The 26467-nt window shown below is 34.6% G+C and overlaps 1 protein-coding gene across 1 annotated transcript in view; it reads right to left on the reverse strand.

Annotated features, from left to right (window-relative positions):
* The window catches only part of LRP1B (LDL receptor related protein 1B), a 1916825-nt gene that overhangs the window by 1421062 nt on the left and 469296 nt on the right, over window positions 1–26467 (reverse strand). The gene's annotated exons all lie outside the window — the stretch shown is intronic.

Raw genomic sequence — 26467 nt, forward strand, 5'->3', positions numbered from 1 at the left:
GTGAGAACAGTGTAAGGATTGCCAATCCACAAAAGTATTTTCATTCTTTCAAACTCAGGCTCTCACAAGGCAAATATAAATGGTGGTAGGTGTGAAAGACAGGTTAGGCCTGGGTGAATGGATACTGGGAGACAACATGAAGCACTACTGCACTCGTCCAGATGAGATAATGAGTGCTTATCCTAGAGCAGGATTCAGCAAACTTTTCTTATAAAGAGCTAAATCCTAAATATTTTAGGATTTTCTAACTATAGGGTCTTGTTGCAACTACTTAATTCTGCCATTGTATCAAGGAAGCAACCATAGAATATATGGAAATGAATGAGTGTGGTTGCATTCTGATAAAACTGTACTTGCAAAAACAGTCATTGGGTTGAATTTTTACAAAAGCAAAAGCTGAGGGAATAAACCTGAAGACAGATGATGTTTGTAGTTAAAATTAATATGCAGTGGCCAGTGAGGAAGATGAAAGAATCAACAATGTCTTACAGGTTGATCAGATGACCCAGCTGGTTACTGAGACAGGAAAGAGGGGGACAAAAAAGTTTTGGAGCAGATCTGGTTTGGTACAATTTGAGCTTGCAGTGAGTCATGAGGGAGAAGTCTACTACTTCTTTGGCAATGTAAGTATTCAGGACTGGATTCAGGAGGTATATATTTTGGGGGTCAATAACATGTAGGTAGAATTTAAAGCCAGGAGTAGAAAAGATCAAATCATCTTTCTAGACTGCAATTATAAGATTTGGTATGTAGGAAGTACTCCACAGGAAAAAAAAAAATCCACAGGTCAGCTATGGTTCTAATTTTAATTATATTAAAGGAGAGTGCTGAATGAGAAAATATGAAGATTGAGAAAAAGGCCCTGGAGGAAATTATTATTTAAGATGTAAGGCATGGACATGGATGAGAGATCAACAGAAGTTATCAGAGGGGTTATCAGAGGACAACCCCCCCCCATGGAAAATATTATTCTGGATTAAGAAGGAGAAGTATATTTCAAAAAAAGAAGAAACATCTATTGATGTCCCATGCTATGGAACGTTCCAGAAGGTTGAAGCCTGGGGCAAGCCCTTTGCAGAGAAAAATTTTGTCTTGAATGACTTGGGAAAGACTAGTTTGAGGAGGATGGGGTTTGATTATAATACAGAAACAGCAAGCCCACAGATCTCAAACTTTATCTCATGGGAGCAAATCTCATGGTTTCCCAGCTGTTCCTTCCTTTTCAGTTACTTTCATATTGATTTACCTAAGCAATTTTTTCTTTTAATCTGCCAATATACTTCCATGACCTTCCATTAATGCCTTTCAACTTGTTTACATCACAGATGATTCAGGCTAAGATAAATCAATCCCTGGTCTCAGGGAATTATCTAGATATGGGTGTATGACCCAGAAAGAATCCTTCCTGAAAATGTTTTTCTGAAACTAGTGCCTATTGCCTATTGCCTCTTTTGCTTAAATTAGTCGTAGTCAGGTTTCTGTTTCTGGAAGTGATCTAACCCTGAGTTCTACATCTCCAGAAAGACAAACTTGAGGAGAAACATGTTAATATGCCACATGATCCAATTAGGGCTAAACATGGAAACCATTTAACCCTGGTACAGTTTTCTTCATTAAATACAGTAGCATTCCCAGATGATTTTCTTCTAGTTAGATGGCATTTCAAGTCTCACACTGCTGCCCTCAGCTCATTTGCTTTACTTCCAGATTTTTTTTTTTTCTTCACTGAGAGTGTTTCCTCTTTAGATTCATGACTATGGATAAGGTTCAAACTATTAGAGAAGCAAAGTTCCTGAGGGAAAGAGGCTGCTTCTCATTGTTCTTCATTATTTCCATATTCCCCTGTATATTTCCGAAGAAACACTTAACATAATTTACATTTTAATGAACTACCACACTGTACTTACCAAAAGCTTAGTGGGTCAATAGGAGAAGTCTCATTTTAGGAATCCGAAACAAGCAATAATCAGAATGAGAATAAACTACAGCATCTGCACGACGGGCACAACCAGAAAATTTTCATAATTCAATTAGGGTTTCCATTATATTCATGTGTATCCTTGTACTGTTATTTACTTGATATGTTTCTTTAAATCAGATCACTGTGTTTGCTTAAATATATATATTTTTGAAGAAAATATTATATTACTTTCATAAATGGAAAATATTATTACTTGACAAAAATAGAAAACAAATTGAATACATACATGCTTATTAAAAACAAAAAGCTTTTTTTTTTTTTTTTTTTTGGTACCCCCTAAGGATGCTACTGGGTCTCGACTTGCACATTTGGGGAAAAAAAAACAAAAAAACAAACAAACAAAAAACAAACAAACAAACATTGTTTGTGGGAACTGAGGTGACAGAGCATTACAGACTTTAAGCCTGGTAAACTAGTATTCAATCTCAGTTTTACTTCTTATTGGACCCTTCTATTTTTACCCATAGAAATCTCTACTTCTTCTTCACCACATCATATTTTAATGAATTACTTATTTAATAATATCGGTTTTATTTGTTTGTTTTGCTCTGCAGCCTAAGTTCCATGAAAACAAGGAATGTACTTCTTACTCTTTTAGCACTAGCATCTAGACCTGCATATAGGCATTGGTAAACTTGGATGGATGGATGAGTGGATGGGTGAATGAATGCATTAACCTTTCTGTGCTTTCCTTTTCTTATCTAAATTAAGAAGACGAACTAAGCTCTAGTGCTTTTAGTTCCTTATCTAAATTAAGGAAACAACTAAACATAGCTTGAAGTATTTGGTTGTTAGAGATAATATATAAAGCACCTAAGCAAAAAATGTGGTTAAAATGATAGCTATGAAGCATGACACCCATTTTTAATAAGTCTTCAGACTCAAAGCCTCAGGCCACTTACAGAATGTGTCCCTTAGCCACATTTCTAGGCTTCACCAGCATTTGATGTTTCACCATTTCTGAATACATACACCATTTCACTTCTTTGTACTATCTTTGTAGTTGCTCTTGAAATACCCTTGCCCCATCTTCTAAGTTTTAGCTTTATATGCACACCCTGCAAGTCCCAAATCAAGATTCTTCCCTGGGAAGCCAGCCTTTAGGCAGAGAAGATGATCCACCATCTTTTGGTCTTCAGTTCACTTATTCCTGTCACCACTATGAGACCTACTGTGTTTCATTGGAATTATCCATTTACTTAAAAACAATCAGGCTGAACTTCACAATACGGCCTGAGATTTAATTTACAGGTGAAAGAGAAGAAATTGCTTTAAATGCACTAATTCTGTAATATATCCAATAAACTTTTATTTAGTGGTTATAAAACAGTGCCATGTTTCCTTGTCACTCTTTTATATCAATAAGCTAAGTTAAAAAGCTCAATATATCTATTTTCAATGGATAAATAACGAATCTGTGGTCTGCATATATTCCATTTTTTCCTGATTCAGTCTTTGTGTTGTATTTATATACATCAGCCTCTTCATTAAAACTTGACTCCTTGAATAGAATAACATATAGAAATGATGAACCGCAATGGTATTTCAAGAGCAACTACAAAGATAGTACAAAGAAGTGAAATGATGTACACCTGAACCTAAAGTAACATTCTGTGTCAAATATACTCAGAAAAAAATAAATAAATAAAAACTTGAGCTCTTGAGGGCAGGCTTTTTGTCTAATTCATCTCTTTAACCCACCACCTAGCACAGTACCAGGAACCAGTAGGTACTCACAGAATATTTGGTATTGAATCAATAAATAAATGAGCAAATGATTTTTAACTATACATGTTGTATATGAGAAAACAGACTATTTTATTTTTAAAATGTATACAAATCCTCTGTAACACAGAAGATTAAGGTGGATTAGGAAGAATTTTCTAAAACATCATGCCAAAGGCTTGAGGCAGAGGTAATGGATTAGAAACAGACTATTTACTATTTACTATTTACTATTTTAATATTTTGTCTAACAGAATTTAGCTAGTATGCCTTTTACATTTTGGAGGAAGAGCAGGACTCTTGGTAAAATCAAAGTTTTCTGCGGATATGTTGAAACAATAAATATTTTCTAATTAAAAGTTCAGCTTGCCCTCACAGTGAAAGACAAAATAAATCTTGTATCTTGGCATCATTGACATTTAGTTCCCAAGTAAATTTAGGTGTGAAGGTTTTTCAGTTCAGTCCCAATGGGTCATTTCTTATTGTCACAGATTCATAAAGTTGTCAGACTCTGCTTAAAACCGGCTAGGGATATCTGGAGTATTACAATCTCATTCTTCAACATTCCTGTCCAAATCTACTCAAATTTGACTCTTAAAAGTTATTTCAATTAGACTAAAACTAATATGTAATGCTATCATGTGTTAGTTTACTTTGTTCCCTGTGAAGTTTGAGAGTTTTTCATTTGACAGAAGGTGAATCTTGATAAACTCTTTTCTATTATTTTGCAAAGTCTAGTGTTCTATAGAAATACTTCAAATTTAAAGGGATTATGTAACAATTAGTGAGGCTAAGAATTTTGAAGTCTAGTTCTTAAGTGGTCCTTGAGAGGCAATTATTTCATTCATAACGGCTACTGAAAACCATGGAGTGTAAAAGAATCATCAACATGTTGCAAACAGAGAAAAAACTTCACCTAAGATCAAGTATACTAGAAGCAGATTAGGAGATGAAAATACATGTCCAAGTGTTTGGTGGAGGAACTCGTCCCTTGGAAAACTGGCAAGAGTGAAGGAGGTTAGAAGGGGAAGGGAGAAGGCCAAGCAAGGATGGCTCTCAGACAATGTCCTGTAGAGGAATGTGGAAATGTAAGTTAAAGCGCAAGTGATGTTTATTTAAGGCAATATTTCTGGGGTTCACTTATACTTGTCAGTGGTTAAGGGTACGGATAGGGAGTTGCAAGTGTGGTGGTTGGGCAAAATAAGGCATTCTGGGTGCCTTATATAATGAAAACCTAATCTACCACTGTATTTTTCTAGAATTCTTTGATATGAACCTAAACTTAAACAATGACCATTAGGTAAAGTCAAAGATTTATTTAATATTACATAATATTTTCTCTATCTCTCTGTATATATAGATAGATATACATATCTATATACTTAATATTCTATTCTTGGCATGTAGCACAGTAGGTGATCAAAATATATAAAAACACATACACACAAGTGAATGGTATCAGTAAACACACAAATCCTTTCTTAGCTGATCCAACAATGTGTTTTTCCACAAACAAAATGTTATTTTCTCACTAAATAACCACTGAGTATTTCCTATATCTCTTGTGTCCCAAACAGAGGGATACATACATCTTGGAATCATAGCACTGTACCAGACAGATACACTATCTGCACCCATGGAATACTCATTCAATGCAGAGATATTGATATTAAAAGTTATATTGATATAAACAGCTAATAAAATCTAGTTGTAATTAAGTGCTAAAAAAATAAAAGTATAAGATGAGGGCATATAATGAACTAGGACCCCCTTTGTCGAGAAGGTTACATAAGGAACTTCAGAAAATATTAAGAATATTATCTTAATTTTCAAAAGACTCCAAGGTTTTTCAGGGTCTGAGGCAGCTTCTACTAAATTGAGCTAGATAACAATAAAGTTTCCAAGAGGAAATTAAAAAAAGAGAGAGATTTAGTTGAAAAATAATTCTGCTCCTCATCTCAGCAACTACTCAGCAAATTTTTTAATATGGTGGGAAAGCTGGAGGGTTTGTGGGGGTGGAACAGAGTGGCCACAAAGGGAAAGGAAGGGAAGTCATCAGGAGATGGATGGTAGTGCTTAGGGTTCAAATTTGGTCTAGTCTATGTTCTGTCTAGTTTCCTAAGTTTCTTTTTGAAACAAAGGTTACAAAATCAGGAAAAAATTCTTTGTGATATAAAAGCTGAAATAATAGTGCATGGGTCTCATGAAAGTTTTCTATACCTAGAATTATGTAATCTGGTTTATAAAAGCATGTAGAATTAGGTATACCAATTCAATTTTTTTTTTTAATCTCACAGACTAGCAAAGTGTTCTATAGAGAATGTGCATTGGCTAGGGAAAGTGTTTAAAAATAAGACACATAATGATTGAAATGACAATATGTTAAATCACAACACCTTTTTTTTTTTATCCCTTTGATTCTATGATCTTCCTATTAAAGAACTACAAAATAATCAGGGAATAGCTGAGGGGAAATGAATAAGACTATAAAAAAAATGTAACAGGAGATAAAACAGTGGAAGTTGTGTTCCTCCTGAAGGATTTCCCTCTTCTGAAATTCCCTTTCTCGCCTGAGTTGAGAATCCTCATGGAACACTCTAGAGCAAAAACCTAGTTTTGCAAGTTACTGTAATAGTCTCCTATTGGGTACCATTACCTAACTTTCTCTTACTCTAAAAAAAAAAAAAAGAAAGAAAGAAAGAAAGGAAAAAGAAAGAAAGAAAGAAAGAAAGAAAGAAAGAAAGAAAGAAAGAAAGAAAGAAAGACAAACACATGACTGTAAGTTAAATTATCTTAAAACACAGGTGAGTAATACACTAAGTTTCACCTGGAAGTCTTTTGCATTCAAGATTATTGTTATTTTTCACTTTACCATGCTTATTTTTATAAAAGATACCTTAGAAGTAACTTATTTCCTCTTTATCCTATAAACAAAGGCTCTTCCACAACCCTAATAGCAATTTTCCTACTATGGTCTTAAGTACTTCCCCCTAGGATTTTAATACAAAAAACAAACAAAAGTTCACTGTAATGTTGAACAACGCTAATTATGAGAAAATCTGTGCTAAAATGAATTTCATCTTCCTACAACTTTCAGATGCTCTCTAAACTTAGGCATCAAAATTCTCTTCCCTGTTCTTCCAGAAATACCTTCAGATGCTTGAACAGACCTATCATGTCTCCCTTCAATTTCTTTTTCACTAGGGAAAATATTCCTAGTTCCTTCAATTCTGAAATCTGTAACATATTTTCATACCCTCTGGACACATCTCAATATGTCAATGTTTCTCTTAAAATATGCTGTCTAGACATGGATGGAAATAAGTCAATTGGAGAAAGACAACTATCATATGATCTCCCTGATATGAGGAAGTGGAGATACAATGAGGGGGGTTTAGGGGGCAGGAAAAGAATAAATGAAACAAGATGGGATCGGGAGGGAGACAAACCATAAGAGACTCTTAATCTCACAAAACAAACTGAGGGTTTCTTGGGGGAGGGTGTTAGGGAGGGGTGGTGGGGTTATGGACATTGGGGAAGGTATGTGCTATGGTGAGTGCTGTGAAGTGTGTAAACCTGGCAATTCACAGACCTGTACCCCTTGGGCTAATAATACATTATATGTTAACAAAAAATAATTTAAAAACATGCTGTCTAAAATGGAATACAATAATGTGAGCACTGAAAAAAATGGTAAGCTGGTGAAACAATGTGAGGAGATACATTTATCTATATATTACAGTTGCATCATAATCTGGGACCATAGTTTCTATGAATAATAAGTTCGTTATGTGAATTTCTGTAATAGTGCAATTTTTATGTTGAACTTGAAACAACTTAAAAGTTTCTTTGTTAAATAGTATCTTGATTTTAACATAGTGACATAAATTCCTTAGACCAATTCAAATCTTGATCACATCATCCGCGTAACATAGATTTCAATTTTGTGAAATCTATAAATTGAGGAATAACATTTCTAATAACTCCTACAACTTTCATAAAAATATTAAGCACATGTATCCACTGGAAGAAACTATGGTTAGTCCATGGGACACATACCATGAAGGTTCACATCCAAACTAATTGCCATGTGTTTTAATTCCATCTTCTCTCTTGTTAGTAATACATCTGAGTCCCCACAGCACACTGATGCCCAGTCATATTTCACAGTCAGTCTTATCCACAAACAGGAGAAATGTCACATTTTTTAAAAATACAAATCAATGATGTTTTACTTACTTACTTACTTATTTATTAAAAAAAAAATATTTATTAATTTGACACAGAGAGAAAGAAAGAGCACAAGCAAGGAGAGTGGGAGGCAGAGGCAGAGGCAGACTCCCCACAGAGTGAGGAGCCCAATGTGAGGCTCCATTCTCAGGACCCTGGGGTCATGACCTGAACCACCCATTTACCCCCAAATAAATGATGTTTTAAAATGCAAACTCGGGACACCTGGGTGGCTCAGTGGGTTAAGCAGCTGTCTTCGGCTCAGGTCATGATCCCAGCATCCTGGGATCGAGTCCCACATTGGGCTGCTTGCTCAGCAGGGAGCCTGTTTCTCCCTCTGCCCCTGCCTGCCATTCTGTCTGCCTGTGCTCGCTCTCTTCCCCTCTCTCTGACAAATAAATAAAATCTTTAAAAAAAAATAAAATGCAAACTCAACATTTCTTTCATGTAGAGAGAAGAGATGACTTTTTCTTTTCTGTTAAAGAATTAGAATAATTAAAGGTATCTATGTGATAACCATTTTAAGACTTGCTTATTGACAATTACAAAATTTCTGAATTTGTACCCATTGCATATGTTACTTTACTCACAGATAGCAGCATTTCCCCATCTCCTGCCTTCTGAGGACCAATTTATTCTCCACAATTTTACAAAGATACTTGAAATGATTCTGAGTCTTCGTTGCATACTATTAATAGAAATTATTGCTTTTATAGTACAATAAACATTCTCACAAAGTTATTCCTTCACACTTGAGACCTATCTATAGTATAATTAATAATAGTCATAATATTTAACATTTATCAACTCCTAAAATGTATTAATTGCTTTACATGCATGATTTCATTTAATCTACAGAACAGCCCTGTGAGGCAATTTTGCTATTGTTATCTTGTTTTCAAATGAGTAATTTGAAGCTTATGAAAATGAAGGATTTCTTCAAGAGCACACATACATTAATGGTATAGCATGAAACCGAATCCAAGTTTTTCTGAAACCGAAGTCCTTAACCATTATGCTGTGCTGGGTAGATTTCCAGAAAATAATTTGCTTTATTAAAGGAAATTTGCATTAAACATTTTTTTAAAGATTTTATTTATTTATTTGACAGAGAGAGATCACAGTAGACAGAGAGGCAGGCAGAGAGAGAGAGAGAGGGAAGCAGGCTCCCCGCCGAGCAGAGAGCCGGAGGCGGGACCCGATCCCAGGACCCCAAGATCACGACCCGAGCCGAAGGCAGCGGCTCAATCCACTGAGAAATTCCCCTCTTGAAACACGGAGTTATTCATAAACACATTGATAATGTATGTTAATGCCTTCACCAACACTGGATACTGTTAACATTTTGTTATCATCAATCTTTCTTTGTTTTGACTTGAATTTTTACTCATAAACTTGAGCATACATTTTAACATGTTTCAGGACTTATTTTTTTCTGCAAGTTGCTGATTTTTTGCCCTTTTACTATTTTCTCACTGAGATCTGTGTTCTTATTGATTTGGGGAAACTCTTTGTATATTAATAATATTAACACATTTTGTGTTATATACACTGAAATTACTTCCTTTCATTCTTGCCTTTGTGTTATATTTCAAGCATAATCCCAATCAAATCTTTTTGAATTTTTTTCTGAAATCACCTCTATACATTTTTACTTTGTGGCTTTATCTCTTGCTTTGGGGAGGTTTTGTCCACGTTGAAGTCATTTTCAGAGATTAGTTCTAATATTACACTTTTTTTTTTTTAAGATTTTATTTACTTATTTGACACACAGAAAGAGAGATCACATGTAGGCAGAGCAGCAGGCAGAGAGAGAGGGGAGGGAAGCAGGCTCCCTGCCGAGCAGAAAGTCCCATGCAGGCTTGATCCCAGGACCCTGAGATCATGACCTGAGCCAAAGGCAGAGGCTTAACCCACTGAGCCACCCAAGCGCCCTGATACATTTGTTATAAATTCCTGGGTAGATGAGTTTGTTTATTTATTTATTTATTTATTTAACACATAGGGAGAGAGAGATCACAAGCAGTCACGGAGAGAGAGAGGGGGAAGCAGGCTCCCCACTGAGCAGAGAGCCCGATGAGGGGCTCAATCCCAGGACCCTGAGATCATGGCCTGAACCAAAGTCAGAGGCTTAACCCACTGAGCTACTCTGGCTCCCCTACTAATGTTATACTTTTAATCTAACATTTATAAACTTTGACTCAATCTTTCTTTATAGAGGCTATTAAGGAGTCACGTCCATCATCCAGAGTCCTTGAGTTCCGATTATAATGAGCTGGGCTACTTTGGGTAAGTTATTTAACCTGTTAAGTGTTTCAGTTCCTTGTGTTAGAAATGGTCTAACAATAGTACCCATCATATATATATATATATATATATATATATATATATATATATATATGTTTTGTTTTGCTTTGTTTCAAGTTTTTATTTAAATTCTAGTTAGTTAACATATACTGTGACATTGGTTTCAGGAGTAGAATTTAGTGACTCATCACTGACATATAATACCAAGTGCTTATCATAACCTGTGCCCTCCTTAATACCCATCGCCCTTTTAGCTCATCCCCACATCTTCCCTCCATCAACCCTCAGTTTGTTCTCTATAGTTAAGAGTGTCTTATGGTTTCATGCCTCTTTTTCCCTCATCTCCTATTTTATCTGTTTTGTTTCTTAAATTCCATATATTAGTGAAATCACACATACCTGTCTTTCTCTGATTGGCTTATTTTGCCTAGCATAATGCATGCCAGCATTTATTTTAAATTCATCTGTATTTGTATTTTTTAGCATAAGTTAGAAATCTATTTTCTTTTCCAAAATGGGAAAACACTTGTCCTTATATCTATGGCTAAATTTTGCATCATGTCCTCACTGATTCACATCAGTTGCATGGTCAAATTCCATTTGTATACTGGTCTGTTTTCCAACTTTAGTAACATGTATGTTTCTAATTCTTTCATCAATCTGAGAGTGTGTGTGTGTGTGTGTGTGTGTGTGTGAATGTGTCTAACACATTAAGAAACTAAGATCTGGAGAGTTGATGTAAGGAGATAAGGATACCCAGTTACAAATGATCTCAAATTTATACCTACATCTCTTCAAAATGGCTATATTCCTAGAAGTGGTCTTACTCCTTCAGAGTACATGCATATGAAATATAATCTGTCCCCAATACACCACTACATTTTGTTATGAAATACTTATGAACACAGTACATTTTTAGTTATGTACATATTTCTTTCTACTGCTTTTTATGAAGAAATGATAATTACTCATTTTTAATACTGCCACCCCACTATTCTGAGGTACAGCCCATGTCTCATTAATGTTTGTATTGCTGGTGTCTGCCAGTGCCCAGCATATACACAAAAATCAATACATGTTTACTTAATTGAATAGATTTTAAAAATAATGTGCAGTCCATGTTGGAATCAGCATCTCGCAATGTGTTGTGGCTCCTCATATTCCAAGTATTTGTCCTCACTTTCAGATACCTCATCTTTTCCACTAAAACCCAAAATAGTCCTTTACTCCAAGCAGCTGGTCCAACTCACTATCTCAGAGTACATGAGTTGATTTCTATTACTTCTGTATTATAGCTTTTATTATCAAAACTTCATGAAATTTTCCTTAGCTCCACTGATTCCTCTTTCTTCCTGAGCCAGCAGTTAGAATTATTTAATTCTAGAGGTAAAAACCATCTTATACTTGATCTAGGTTAAACCCTTCATTTAATAATGAGGAAATGGATGGCTAACGAGGTTACAAAACTTTCCCTCAGAGTATTTTTAATGACCATGGCTTACAGTTTAGTTTTCAACTTTGTATTTCACTTTAATTTTGTACCAATGGGATTAAAAACTCCTCTGGAATTAAAACTAGCAGTACATTCAGCAATTCATTGAATAAATATTAATTAAGTGCCAACTATGGGACAAGCAATAATCTAGACTCTAGAAATGCAAAAGTACTACATACATAAGCCTGATTTTTATGTAGCCATAGTCTACAGATGAAACAGATGTTAACTAAAAATTACCAAAATAACTGTAAATCAGTGTTTTATTAAAATTGTGAGATTTTATAAGGAAACAAATAATGTCATGAAAATAGACACTAAACTATTTAATTTTGACTGGAAAATCAGGGAAAGTTTTTTCAAAGAAGTGGCATTTCACTGAAATCTGAAGAATGACTACAAGTTCAGCAGGCATAGAGGGAAAGATTTCTTCATGTAGAGAAAATTATGAGTTCAAAAAAACTGAGCCTAGAAGTAGTTTGGGATTTTATGGAAAAAGACAGAAACCAAGTGTGACTAAATCAACAAAGGGAAAACTGAGGATGGTTATGACAGGAAGCCTAGGTTAGGCACTATGTGCAGCATCAACAGTAATGTCTCCCCCTGAAGACTCAGAACCTTAATAGAAATCCTTTAGGAAGTTATTACAAGGGAGCTATGTTATTATTTTTACATTTAAAAAAATCTTGCTATGGATTTTATGTTTAAAAAAAAAAAGTAGTTGGGCACCTGGGTGGCTCAGTTGGTTAAGCAACTGCCTTCGGCTCAGGTCATGATCCTGGAGTCCCAGGATCAAGTCCCACATCGGGCCATCTGCTCAGCAGGGAGCCGGCTTCTCCCTCTACCCCTTGCCCCTCTCATGCTCTCTCTCTCTCAAATAAAATCTTTAAACAAACAAACAAACAAACAAACAAAACCTAGTGAGAAAATATAAGAAAAATAAAGTGGGAGACCATCCTGCAGCCCTGGGGAGAAAAGAAATAAGATGACAGCCACAGAGACGGAGGGTAAATGTGAAAAGAAGAGGTCTGAGTTGGTAGTATACACCGGACTTCATGTTTATTCAAACAAGAAGATGTCACAGATCACTCCTGGTTTTCTGGTATCACCAACTGGGTGAAATATGTGATACAACTGTGGAACAGAAATGATAAAAATTTCTGACTTAAGCTGATTTAAGTTTGAGGGACCATGAGAAATCCAAGTGAATATATTATTTTGGAGATTAATGATATGGTTTTGGAGATATAAATGTGAGAATTGTTGGCATAATGACATATGTAAATCCATATGACTGAATAAAATCACCAGGGAGAGAATGTCAGGAATAATCCCAATAAATTCAAACACTTTGAGGTCAAGTAAAGGTAGAAAAACTGGCAAAAGACTATGACAAATAGCAGCCACAGTGGAAGGTGAAAACCCAATATATGATAGTGTCATGAAAGCCAAGAACAAATAGTATACCTGACAGAGTTGCGACTCAAGAAGTATTTTTAAGATAAATGAATGAAACTACTCATCTGTATTGAATGCTGCCAACAAGTCAATTAAGATGGGAGCCGAAAAGCATCCACTGAATTTAACAATATGAAAATCAATGATGACCTTATGAGAGTGGTTCTGGTAATGGGGGTAGGGAAAATAAGGGGGAAAGGATATCAAATCCAAGCTAGCTGAGGAATAAAGGGGCTCCAGCTCATAGGATTAACCAAGATTACTACCCAGGGAAAAAAAAGTAGACACACACACACACACACACACACACACACACATATATAGGAAATAAACCTATAACTTGATTTTTTAAAAGTGGGAAAACTATAAACAAATAGTTAAGAAAACAGAAATCTTGGGATGCCTGGGTGGCTCAGTGGGTTAAAGCCTCTGCCTTCCGCTCAGGTCATGGTCCCAGAGTCTGGGATCGAGCCCCACACTGGGCTCTCTGCTCAGCAGGGAGCCTGCTTCCTCCTCTCTCTCTGCCTGTGTCTCTACCTACTTGTGATTTCTGTCTGTCAAATAAATAAAGTTTTAATTAAAAAAAACCCAGAAACCTTTATGGTCAAAAACATGAAAAGATGTCCAACTAATAATAATCAGGAAATGTAACAACAATACAGTGAAATATTGTGGTAGGCAGCCTCTGAGATGATTTTCAGTTGATATCTGCTTCCTAGTGTTCATGCTCTTATGTAACTCTCTTAAGGGTGGGCTGGACCTCATAACTTGCAACTAATTAATAAAATATGACAAAGTAATAAATATTTTAATTAATAAAATATGACTAAGTGATGTCTCTTTCAAGAGAGAAGGTTATAAACACACCAATATCTCCCTGGAACTTGTGTTAATTCTCTTGCTTGCTTTGAGTGAAACTAGTTGCTATATTGTCAGCTGCCCTATAGAAAGGCACATATAGCAAAGAACCAAAGAAGCTCTCTTACCAACAGCCAATGAGGAATACAGTACACATACTTTAATATAATAGCACAGAAAGAAATAAATCCTGCTAATAACCATATGAGTAAGTTTAGAAGTGAATCTTCTCCAATAAAGCCTTTAGATAAAAACCCAGCCCCAACTAGCATCTGTTTCCTCCCTGTGAGAAAACTTGAGGCAGAGATAACCAGCGAAGGCTGTAATTATAAGAAACTATAAGATAAATGTTTGTTGTGTTAAGCCACTAAGCTGTGGAGCGGTTTGTTGTGCAGTAATAAATAACAAATACAAAAAAACTTTTATATCCCTCAAATAAGCAATAATCTAAAAGTTTGATTAAAACAAGTATTGTTAAAGATGTGGAGAACAAGGGAATATGATTACACTTCTGCTGTGGGTGTAAACTGGTTCAATCAAATTGATAAACAATCTGACTACCCCCAGTAAACCAAAGATGCTGTGCCCTCTTGCCGTCAATACTGTAAGGAAGTAATTTCATGCAAGCCAAAAGAAATATAAATAAACATGATTATTTCAAAATTGTTTAAAAGGGTAAAAACTGGACGACCTAAATGTTCATCAGTATGAGAATGGATAAATTGTGATATATTCCTGCTGTGGAACAATAGATTAAAGTTAACATAAATGAACGTGATCTTCATGTGTTCGTATAATGTGCAATAGTATAATAATACTTGAATATGATTTGGGTAGATATATAAGATATAAACAATATCATATCACTTACAAATAAATATAAATATAATAAAATATAAAAATTGTATGGAAATGATATATACCTTCTCTTATAGTCAACCTTCTAGAAGGGATGGGAATTAAATGAGGAATAATTTAATTATATCCATAATATAATATTTCTTGGGAAATAAAAGATCCAATGCAAATATGGCAAAATATCAAGGTTAATTAAATTTGAGGGTGTGTGGGTACATGGCTATGAGTTATATTATTTACTTTTTTACAGTTTATTTGATGTATTTCATAATAATTTAAACTTTGAGAACTATGAGTCTTGGGTGTCTGGGTGGCTCAGTCACTTAAGTGTCTGCCTTCAGCTCAGGTCGTGATCCCAGGTCCTGGGATAGAGTCTTGCATCGGGTTCCCTGCTCAGCAGAGAGCCTGCTTCTCCTTCTTCCTGTGCCCTTCCCCTCCTCATGCTCTCTCTGTCAAATAAATAAATAAAATCTTAAAAAAAAAATCACACGTCTTGGGAATATAGTTGACACAACAACAAGAAGTTATTCCTAGAGTTTTCAAACTAATGTGGAAGAAAAAATAAACCTATATTTTAATAATTTATTATTTTATCATTTATAATTTTCTTCAATTTTATCCTATATCCTTATGTGTGTTTTATTAGAAGATTGATTACTAAATAAATTGTTCTTGTATATTTGATGTTTGGATTTCCTGAAGGTAAGATTTAGAAACAAAATCTACTATTTTTGACTGAAGGTATACAGTGTGGCATGAAGAATACTCAACTGAATTATTAAGCTCAATTCCAGTACTGGTGCTATTCTGGGCAAGTCCCAGGATTCCTTGTCTATAATAGCAGAGCATTAAACTAAATGATCTCCTAAATCCTACCACTTTTAAGCTTCCTTTAGTTCAATAGAATTTGGGAAAGAAGGATGGTAATAAACTCATAGATATTTCCAATTCTCACCCACAATGAGAGATGTCCTCCACACAGCCAGGCTGTGTGGGGATTAACAGCTTCTCTTTGACATCACTGTCTTTGTATTCTCAGTGCTTGTGCTCTCTAACCTGGTTACTTCCTTTCAGGTTAGGATGAAGGAAGAATTCAGAAGCAAAAGTAGATAAAAGTAAAACTCAAAATGAAGTAAGGGGGGAAAAATATATGTGTGTGTGCAGTTTGGTGCCTTAATAGTGCTGGTTGCTCCTTCACATTTGGGATATAATTTCTTGAAAGAGAATGGAGATGAAAATGGACCAGAATGCCAGGAGACTATGTTGAGAGATGAAAAGCAACACTATCTGCAATCTTCTTAGGCTAAGTTTTTTGTTTTTTGTTTTTTTTTTTTTTTTTTTTTTTTTTAACCAACTAGCACTGCTTACAAGCACTATTTAATCTGTTAGAAAAACAGTTTTAGATAAATCAGAGAAAAGGATCTTGGGAAAATCAAAAGTAGATTATGTAAAAGGATTTCTAGGAAAGCACTATGCAATGGGCTTTATAATTACCCTTTTAATATATGTATTAGTAATAATTGACCTGACATTCATAAATTAAATGAAATATGAGAAAAATAACCTAACACTCCATGAATGCAGTAGTTCTCTTTTGGTTCAGCTCTAATAATACTCTCTGTCATAAAATATACCTCTGCTGAACAAATCCAAACTTTTCCTCCAATTTCACATAAGGGGGCTCAATGTCAAATCTGGAAAACTACCAATTGATTAGGAAACTTTTAAAGTAAGCATATTCTCTCAAAATGGCCTAATTGACTACAACTTTCCTTCGAATTTTTGTGATAGGAGAATTTTCTTATATAACTTAGTTGATTTGATAATCCATTTAATAGGACATATAACAGAAGGACTGCTTATCTATGCTCTATGATGATGTTAAGCTTTTAAATATGAAGTCACAAGAAAGGATTATTTATCTAATCTGAAATCTCTTCCTCATTTAAGATATGAGAATAACAATAAACTTTATTTTATAGGAGCTTCTCCCTGCTCCCTCTCACTCACCCCCCCCTTGCAGTCAGATTCAGTTTTTGGTTTATATTATCTACTTAAAATTATTTCTTAGGAAAATGTGGGTAAGAAACTTTATTGCTTTTTGTACTCTGTACATGTGATATGGGCACAAACCCAAGAATCCTGGGACGCTTAGAAGCCAGAAAAGACAGAGTAATATTTCTGCCCTGGAGTATCCAGAACCAAAACTAATACAGATTTCTGTATCTAGAAGTGGAGTGTTACTAGAATAAATATCTAAAAATGTGGAAGTGGCTTTAGAATTGGTTAGGGGGTAGAAGCTGGAAAAATTTTGAGAAACATGTTAGAAATAGTCTCAATTTCCTTGAACAAACTCTTAGTTTGTTAAGAGAGTGCTGGTAAAGACTCAGAAGGAAGTGAGGAGCATAGCAAAGAAAATCTAGATCATCTTAGAGAAGGCGTAAATCATCAAAAACAAATTGTTCATAGAAATATAGTGATGTTCAATATGCTTTTGGTGAGAGCTTGAGAAGGAAATGAGGAACATGATATTGAAATTGGAAAAAAAGAAGATGATTGTGCCCTATGGTCATATGAAAACAGAACTTATAAGCAATGAACTTGTATATCCAGCTGAGTCGGTTTTCAAGCAAAGTATAGAAGGTGTCTCTTGCTTTCTTGCTGCTTATATTAAAAAAATACAACAGGAAAGAGATAAGTTGAGGAAAGAACTGTTTAGCCAAACAGAACCAGTACTTAAGATTTGGAAAAGCATCAGTTTATCTTGATTTCAGAAGATGCTAAGATTAGGAGATTCACTGCCAGGAAAGTGTGCTCTAGGCAACAAAGCCAAGGGTGTGGCTTTTGCTAGTGCCTTGAAAGGATCAAATTTGCAGAGTGTAAAAGCACACAAAGGACTCTTTAAAGAAATTAGGAATATGGTTCAGCCCTCTCAGCAGAAGCCAGAGAGAGATGGGATTATTCAGGAAAGATCTGTGGAGGAGCCTTATGTCTAATGGAGTGAATCCCTGTGATATACATGGGAGACCCACAAAGTCCTTGAGGATGCTATATCAGCAGACACTCTGCCAGTTTAAACTAAAGGGGACAGAAACAGGACAAAAGGAAGGAAGGTAGTCAAACTATCAAAAGTATTAAGGTTTAAAAAATCTGATAGAATTACTCAATTACAAATGTATACTATTCTTCAAGGAAAAGGAACAATAACTCAAAGCACAGAGCTATGGGCCCAGATGGAGCCAATAATCACAGAAGGTTATCCCCAGGTCTAGAAACCTAATGGAGTTCACTACCAGTACTTCTAAATTTGCTTGGGACCAATCACTCATTTTTTTTTTTAATCCTTTTGTTTTCTCTCTTTTAAACTAGGATTGTTTACAACTTTTATCTTATTTTTGTCACACTATTGGATTTGGGGAACAGAAAACTTGTTTTCTAGTTTCACAGGTCCACAGATGGAGAGCAATTTTGCTCCAGGATGGGTCATACACGGAGTCTCAATTATACCTGAGTTAGATGATTTGGATGGTAAGATTTGGGTCTTTTTAACTGATGATATTTATATGAGATTTTTAGACTTTAGGTTGATGCTGTGATGGATCAAGGCTTTTGAGAATGTTTGGATGAGCTGAACGTATTTTGCAAGTGAATGGATGTAAATTTGGGGGGACTAAAGAATAGACTGTAGGAGGCTAAATAATGGCCCCTCCTCCAACAATGTCCAATCTCTGAAACCTGTGAATATCCTAATGGCAAAAGGGTTTTTGCAGATAAGAGTGAATTAAGGAGTTTACAGTAGAGAGATTTTCCTCTATTATTTGGATGAGCTCAATGCAATCACAAGGATTCTAATAATAGGGATGTAGAAAGATCAGATAGAAGAGAAAACAATGTGATGATGGATCAGAGATGAGAGTGATGCCCAGCTTTAAACCAAGGAATGATAGTAGCCTCTAGAAGCTGGGAAATACAAAGGACAGATTTGTCTCTGGAGCCTCCAGAAGAAACTAACCTGCTGACACCTTGCTTGATTGCCCCCAGCAATAGGAAACTAATGAAATGTGTTTGTTCTTGATCCATGAATTCTTCAACAATAATTATTTTGACATATTTACAAATATAAGATATAGCATTCTTCAGTTAAAAAAGGATCATAAAACATTTAAGTACATACAATGCATTTATCTGAAGAAGTTCTGAGATAAACATCAAATGTTTTCCAAAAGGAAAAATAAATACAGAATGATTCAGTTGTATCTGGAATCAAGAATCACCAGAAGATATTTCTTTTCAAAAGTTCACATTAAATTTTTGACTCTCTGAGCCCTCATCTAAGGGATTTTTTTCATTATGATTATATATTTTTCTTAATATCTTGTAGAAGCAAAACCCTACATCTGATTTTCAGAACAAAATATTTTAACTACTTCAAAATTAGATTCTTAAATAACAAAAACATTAAATTCACTTTAATTGATAGTATAAAAATATGTCATATGTCCTGTAGTTGTATCAATATATAGGAGATATAAATGTTGAAGACTACTCCTGTGTCCCAGAAACTGCTATATGGTATATATACATCTATTGCTAGTTATAATAATGGCTTAAAATACAAATATACTTTTATAGCTATTTTATAGGGAATTTTAGTAAACTTTTGACCTTATAGTGTCTGTGGTAGTTATTGGCAAGGGAACACTGCTATTAAAACTCACAGATTATCTATCATGCCATGCTTCTGAATCTGAAGAGAAAAGACTTCTGTCATTATCTCAAAGAATTCATGTTTTCCCAGCATGGGTAAAGAGTGTAATTAAAAAAAAAGGACCAACACTCTACCTGTGATTCAATGTCATAATAACTCAATTTGTCCTAATGTTCATTCTGTTTTTCTTTCTTTCTTCTTTTTTTTTTTTTTAAGATTTTATCTATTTATTTATTTACTTGCGAGCAAAAATGAGCAGAGGGAGCAGCAGAGGGACAAGCAGGCATCACCCACTGAGTGAGGAGCCTGCTGCTGGGGCTCCATCCCTGGACCCTGAAGTCATGACCTAAGCCAAAGTCAGATGCTTAACCAACTGAGTCGCCCAGGTGCCCCTTCATCCTATTCCAATACATTATGGACCAATAGAAGAAAACACTCAACAAAACTCAGACCTGAACTCTAGTTTTGTTTTGTCATAATCAAGGAAGTCATAGTTGGGACAATACAGTCCATCAAAAACAAGACTTGCTAGATTTTCTTAACGAAAAATCTGTTTTTTAGTAATTACCCTCTTAAATCTCAAAGCAATTTTCTGAGACTAGTAAGCTAAATGGTTTCATTTTAAAGACAAATGGCTTCAAAATTTATGAGAATGTAATTCTATATTCTTATTTTAATTTACAGTCATGCATTCCACTTACAGTTTTCACCAGAAAGGGTCTTAAATTATTTTGCACTTTTACAATATTGTGATTCTCATAGCTATTGACCCTTGACCACATAAAGTTGAGGGAAAGTTTTTATTTGATTTGATTTTTTTTTAAGGTAGAGGAGTAATATGTCAACAGATTGATTGCAAATCTCTCCAATTCTGTTTCTGTATTTAATCTTTTAAAACATAATTTCATTTCTACCTATGAGATATAGACCAATGCTTTTTTTTTTTTTTCCATGTAAAGCATTTCACCAATTCTAAAAGAGAATGCTAAAAGAGAGTTTGAAATGATCAATTCTACCAATTAAACTTCAATAGTAAGATCTCTGGTTTAGAACTGACTTGGCATATTTACAGTTCATCGTTCAGCGATTTAAAGCATAGTCAGTAAATGTTTCAGGAATGTAGACATTTTAAATAGAGGCACTTGACTGCTAGATACTCTGTACTTGAGTTCTCTATAAAAACACTGTGATATAAAACACAAGAATTTCAATGTTTCTCCTGTCAATTTTCTTCCTGACATGAATCTTCTAGTTCTAATTTGTATATATGTATATATACTCATATACACACATACCTAGATATTCTCATACCTATGACATACACATACTATATGTTCTCTTTGTGTGTTTGTATTAATAATGGCATCTAGTAGCTACTAAGCATGAAATAGTTCCCAAATACTGTTCTAAAAGCTCTACACACATTCATCTTTACAATATTAGGTATGTTTTATTAATATCTCAATTTTGTACAGTGGAAAACAAAACTAAATAAAACACACACAAAAATGAGACACAGATATAAACTTTCCTAAGATCAAATAAGAAGTAATCAGTGCCACAGAAATTTGAGCCAAAGCAACCCAAAAACAGAAGTCATCATTTAATCTTCAAGAAGAATAATGAAAGTGAAAGCACATACCACATAATTAAAGAAACTGAGGCACATGGAGTTTAATTTATGGAGAATCTAACAATTAGGATACAGTGCTGTGAGAATTTCTACCCATGTTATCTGATTCTAGAAACTACAGTCTCATCTATTTAATTGCATTGCCATTTTGTTAGAAATTTGCCTTTCTAGAACTGCTGACTACACAAAGACATTATATCTATGTATCAAAAAGATGTTTTGATCAAGAGGCCATGGAAAGACATGTGGCTATCAAACACCTCCTGATCCTTTACCTACTATGGGCAAGTAATGATAAAAAGCTAATTTATGATAGATAAATTTAAGATAAATTTTTTATAGATAAATTCTTAATCTACCAACTTTCTCAGTCAAACCATTATCCAGGATACAGTTCAAGATCATGACTTGCCTATTATTTCTAATTCCTTCTCCTTTAACTGTTCTCATAAAAAAATGGGAGAGCCAGAATATACTGTGGATGCTATTAATTAAAGTGTTTAACTTTCTTTGCAATCTAACTCTTCCCTGTGGAATTTCATGGCTTAACTGGGTGTTTCAAAAACTAATTTATTATTATTCGCCTTGATCTTAGAAGACATATTTGCATATACAAATAAGATGCATTATATGTGCTAACCACTATTCTAGGCACGGTGCCTGTATCATCACTATTCCTTACGACACAATCTAGCTAAGGATGCATTTTCTTTTATATATAAGGGGCATTGGAAAGGATAGGTAATTTCTCCCACGATTGACTAGCTAGTAAGTGGCAGATCCAGGATTCAAATTAAGGTCAGTTTGCCTCAAAAGACTTTCCTGTGTCCACTTAATCACACAGCTCCACAGAAACAAACACATTCTACTCTGCATATATAGATAAGGCTGAAAATAATGTTTACACATCAATCACAAACCCGTATGTGATGTGTATCCTTTGATATATATCTATTTTTGTTGTGCCTTACTCATTTATATATGTTATATGTAGATAAAGGAATTTATTTAGAAAAACAAAACACTAAGATGTTAAATAGCTTGAGATCTTTAAAATCCAGATTTAAAATGATATAATAGGCTATTTTCTTCTATTTTATTTTGTGAATGGCTCCAATTAATGCTAGAAATGTAGTGTTTCTCATAAAAACTTAGAAAACTTCCTTTGATCAAAGTTTAATTTAGTAAACCTTTAAATTTTAAACCACAAGAGTTTTTCAACCTTATAAATGTCTATTTTAGCAATAGAATAAACTAGAATAAACATCAGTCAGCTGACTTATTTTTAAACCAGCTGTGAAAATTTATTATGAAAATATCATCCCTGTTTTCAATATAAAAGACTGATTGAAATGTAAATTTCTATAAGATTTTTGATAGTCACAATAAATATAAAATGTGGAGGTATTAAGAGCATTATGTACTCTTGTAAACACTTGGAAAACTTTAATTTTAAAAAGGCTTCGGGTCTTTCACAAGGTAACCATAGTAATGCAATAGGAGAAATGGAATATCTGCCATTTTTTTATTATATTATTTCCTGTTTTACACATTTGATTTATGCTTTAACAAGAATTGTTTTATCAATGAATTCCAATACTTTACTTGCAGGCAATTTTGAATTCCAATGGGTTTTTTTTTGTTTTTGTTTTTGTTTTTTTTGTTTGTTTGTTTTTCAGTCAACTTCATCTTTTAAATGTTTAGAACACAAATTAGACTAAAATAATTTTCTTGAATTTTACTATGCATACACATGCATGCTATTTCTTGGTATTCCAATTATGTCCCTTTGAATTTTCTAGCCCATGCTGTGGTACAAGTGTCCCATATGTTCAAGTTAACTGTACGTTCACAAGGAAAAATATGCCAAATCCAGAGAAAGAATGACATCTATAAATTTATATATGTAATGGAAAGTATAAATAAATTGGTTATAGGACTCTACTTTTTTCCAACATTAGTTTGTATCTCAATTTTATACTTGTTTTTTAGTAGAAGAAGTTCAAGTCAAATTGGAATCAATTGCAAATAAATTAAGAAATACCATGCTAGGTAACCATGGTATAGATTTGCATAGTGGACATCAATAACTAGGGACTTTGATCTTTGAAAATGTCATAATTATTTTTGAGCCTAAAAATGACAGAGCTTTTATTCTGATATCAAACTCTGGTATCACATTTATGCCAAATTCTGATACTGAATATTAAATTCTAGAGACAAGTTTTAATTAAACACAACAAACAGACATTTGCTGGCAGTTTCATTCGGAGTTCATTTGCATTCAGTTGGCTTCCATCATATAAAATGAGATGACATATTCCTTTCCTCCTTCCAGGGTGCCTCCTTTCTAGTACAGTGAATTTATCTATAAGGTACCTCATCAAGAACACATGAGACAAATAGGGAGAAAAAGATACATTCTAAGAGTGAATACAATTTAAGAGATTCAAAGGAAATCCAACAGCATTTTATTGATGCTCTGACATTTCTAAGAATGGAATATTAAATAGATGAAAAACTGATTTCTGAACTAAAACCCAGGAAAACCAATGGTTCAAAGAAGACAGTAGTAAGTAATTACTGAAACGAGTTTATTACTATTGATTTCATCTAAATAATTGTCTACCAGACATCCATTTAACCCGGTCCATTTACACAGACATCTAGGAATGACTCCTCAATTTGGGGAAATATATACTTCTATACTGAATTTCTGTATAGGAGCATTTGGAAACTTGGGATATTTTCTAATTTCCCTCCAGTTTAGTCCTAGAATTTATGGCTCTGTGCCTCAGCGGTTGCCGGCTACACTGTTCAAGTGACCAGATGGAAATAGAATCCCTTTTCTACTCTAGTTAGAAGAAAAAGAAAATTAACCAAACAATCAGCCAACATGCACATAGATATGTCACAAGGCATTTTGCTGGATACTTTGAGGCCTACTACAGAATAAGCCATGACACTAGTCCTGTGGAAGTCAAAGCATATGCAGGAGTCAGTTCCTATAGAGTAGGATACTGACTTAAAACACACCAGAACATATTAAGGGACTCAGATGACTGGATTTCTTAACAGCATTGTAAACTCCTAATTATTCTATACATTGGACTGCTTGGATGTATGCTTTTGGTTGTACCAGGTTTGGGCAGGTTTGTACAGGTTTAGGCAACCTGTACAAACTTCTCTATTTACATGGCTTCTATTTCCTCCCCAAGCTCCATTTTTAACACAATGTCTTCTGCACTTCAAAATCTTTTATTCTTTCTGTGCCTGAAACTCTCCCTGTGAATATTGTATAGACAACCTGAATTCAGCATTTGTAACGTGGAAATCATGGTCTTCTTCCTAAGGCTGTTCCCTGTCCTAAAACTGGTATCCTTGCAATCATTTTGGACATTAGCCAATTTTCCAACCTGAAAATACAGTCATTATCTCTGGCTCCTCACCCCTTCCTTTATATATGCTGTTAGTCTGTGTGTTATCTGAATTCTCTCCCCGCCCTGTCAGACCCTTGGTTCAAGTCATCTTTCCTCAGTTAGATTAATGAAAATGCCCTCTCAATTGATTTTTCTACAAAGCAACTAAAAGTCATTTTTTTTTTAAACAGACATTTGATAAACTCACTCTTCTACCTAAATTCAGTCAATGACTGCAAATCTTTCAGGATAAAAAGAGTATCCATATCAATAACTTACATGGTTCTCTGTGATTATGCTCTGCTTTATCTCTTACCCTTACCTTTCACCATCAAGTTAAAGTGCACTAACCTGTGAAATCTCCATGCTCTTGTTCAACGCAGATCCTTTGCATAAACTATTCTCTCTCCTTGTAAGCCCTTGTTCCTCTTCTCTCTTCCCCTTGACAAATCCCTATTCATTATTCCAGCATATGGTATTTTATAACTTGTGGTTCTTGTGAGCATTCTCCTTCCATGCCTGCTTCTCAGACTAGAAAAGGCTGGGCTTTGGGGAAAAGCAGAATTCAGAAAATAACTGGAAGGAAAGTGGGGAGGATAATGAACAAGGTCTGGCCAAAATAGACACCATGTGCACCAGGGACTGGGAGCAAGCCTGCCCTAGTGTCCCCGCCATAGTGGAGCAAACCTGTCCTGGTCCTTAACGTGCCAGGCTCTGTTCTAAGAGATACTTGCATATAAATCATTTACTCATTCCAAAAATCATGCTCTCACCTGCATTTTATAGATATGGGAGATTAAACTGCATGGCTAGTGATAAATTCAGGATTTGAAATCATTCATTTGACCTCATCCTTGTCCTGGGTCTACATGATTAGGAAGTTCCTAAAATTACATACTGAAGAATGTGGGCTCATTACCATTGAATTGTTCCTGAAAAACAAAGAAAAATAGCATAATCTTCTCTCTCAGACATCCTTAGGGAACAAGTGGTACTCTTTAAAAACCACAATGAACATAAAGATACAATTCTCATACAATTTGAACAGGAAAGGAGATATTAAATGACAATAGATGAGAAAAGCATCTTGTTACTTTTTCTTTTCTGGGCCTCATATTTCTGCAGATGATTACATTCCATCTCTGCCTTTTATTTTTCTTGCTGAATAATTCTTCATAGACCTTGTTCTGCACACTCATCAACTTTGATAGTTCTTTTGATAGTTTTTTTTTTAATCCCTAAGTCTCTTTTCATCATACTGAATAGTTCAAATAACATTACTCTAAATTCTCCTTTCTGTAACATTTTAAGAAACAATGTTTGATTATTTAAGGCTAGTATTGGCACATGTGGGAATGATTGTCCACAATGAACTATGGACTCTTCGTAGCTGGGTTCACACCATGGAAATTGTCTCTTTCTTGTGTGTAGATTATTTTTTCCTACACAAGATTATTATGCTGTATTATCCCTATTGAATATAATTCTCTACAACTATGCTATTTACCATGGAACCTAACTTAGGTTAAGATCTGTTCCTGTCATTTGAAAAGCTGCATAATGAATACAAAGTAATTTGTCATTTTTCTGATGCCTTCTGGGATGTATTTATTGTCCTTATAACAAGAGATTATTATTATCCCGACTTTGAAGTTAAGGAGACTAAATTTTAGAAGTTATAACTTGGCATTATCATGCCCTTGGAACTGTGATCTGAATCAAGACTAACTTCATCCAGATATGAAAATAAACTGCCTTAAACAATGACCACCTCCTCAATTGTCCTCATTACATA

Source organism: Mustela nivalis (assembly GCF_964662115.1).
Source record: "Mustela nivalis genome assembly, chromosome: 11".
Taxonomy (NCBI): Eukaryota; Metazoa; Chordata; class Mammalia; order Carnivora; family Mustelidae; genus Mustela; species Mustela nivalis.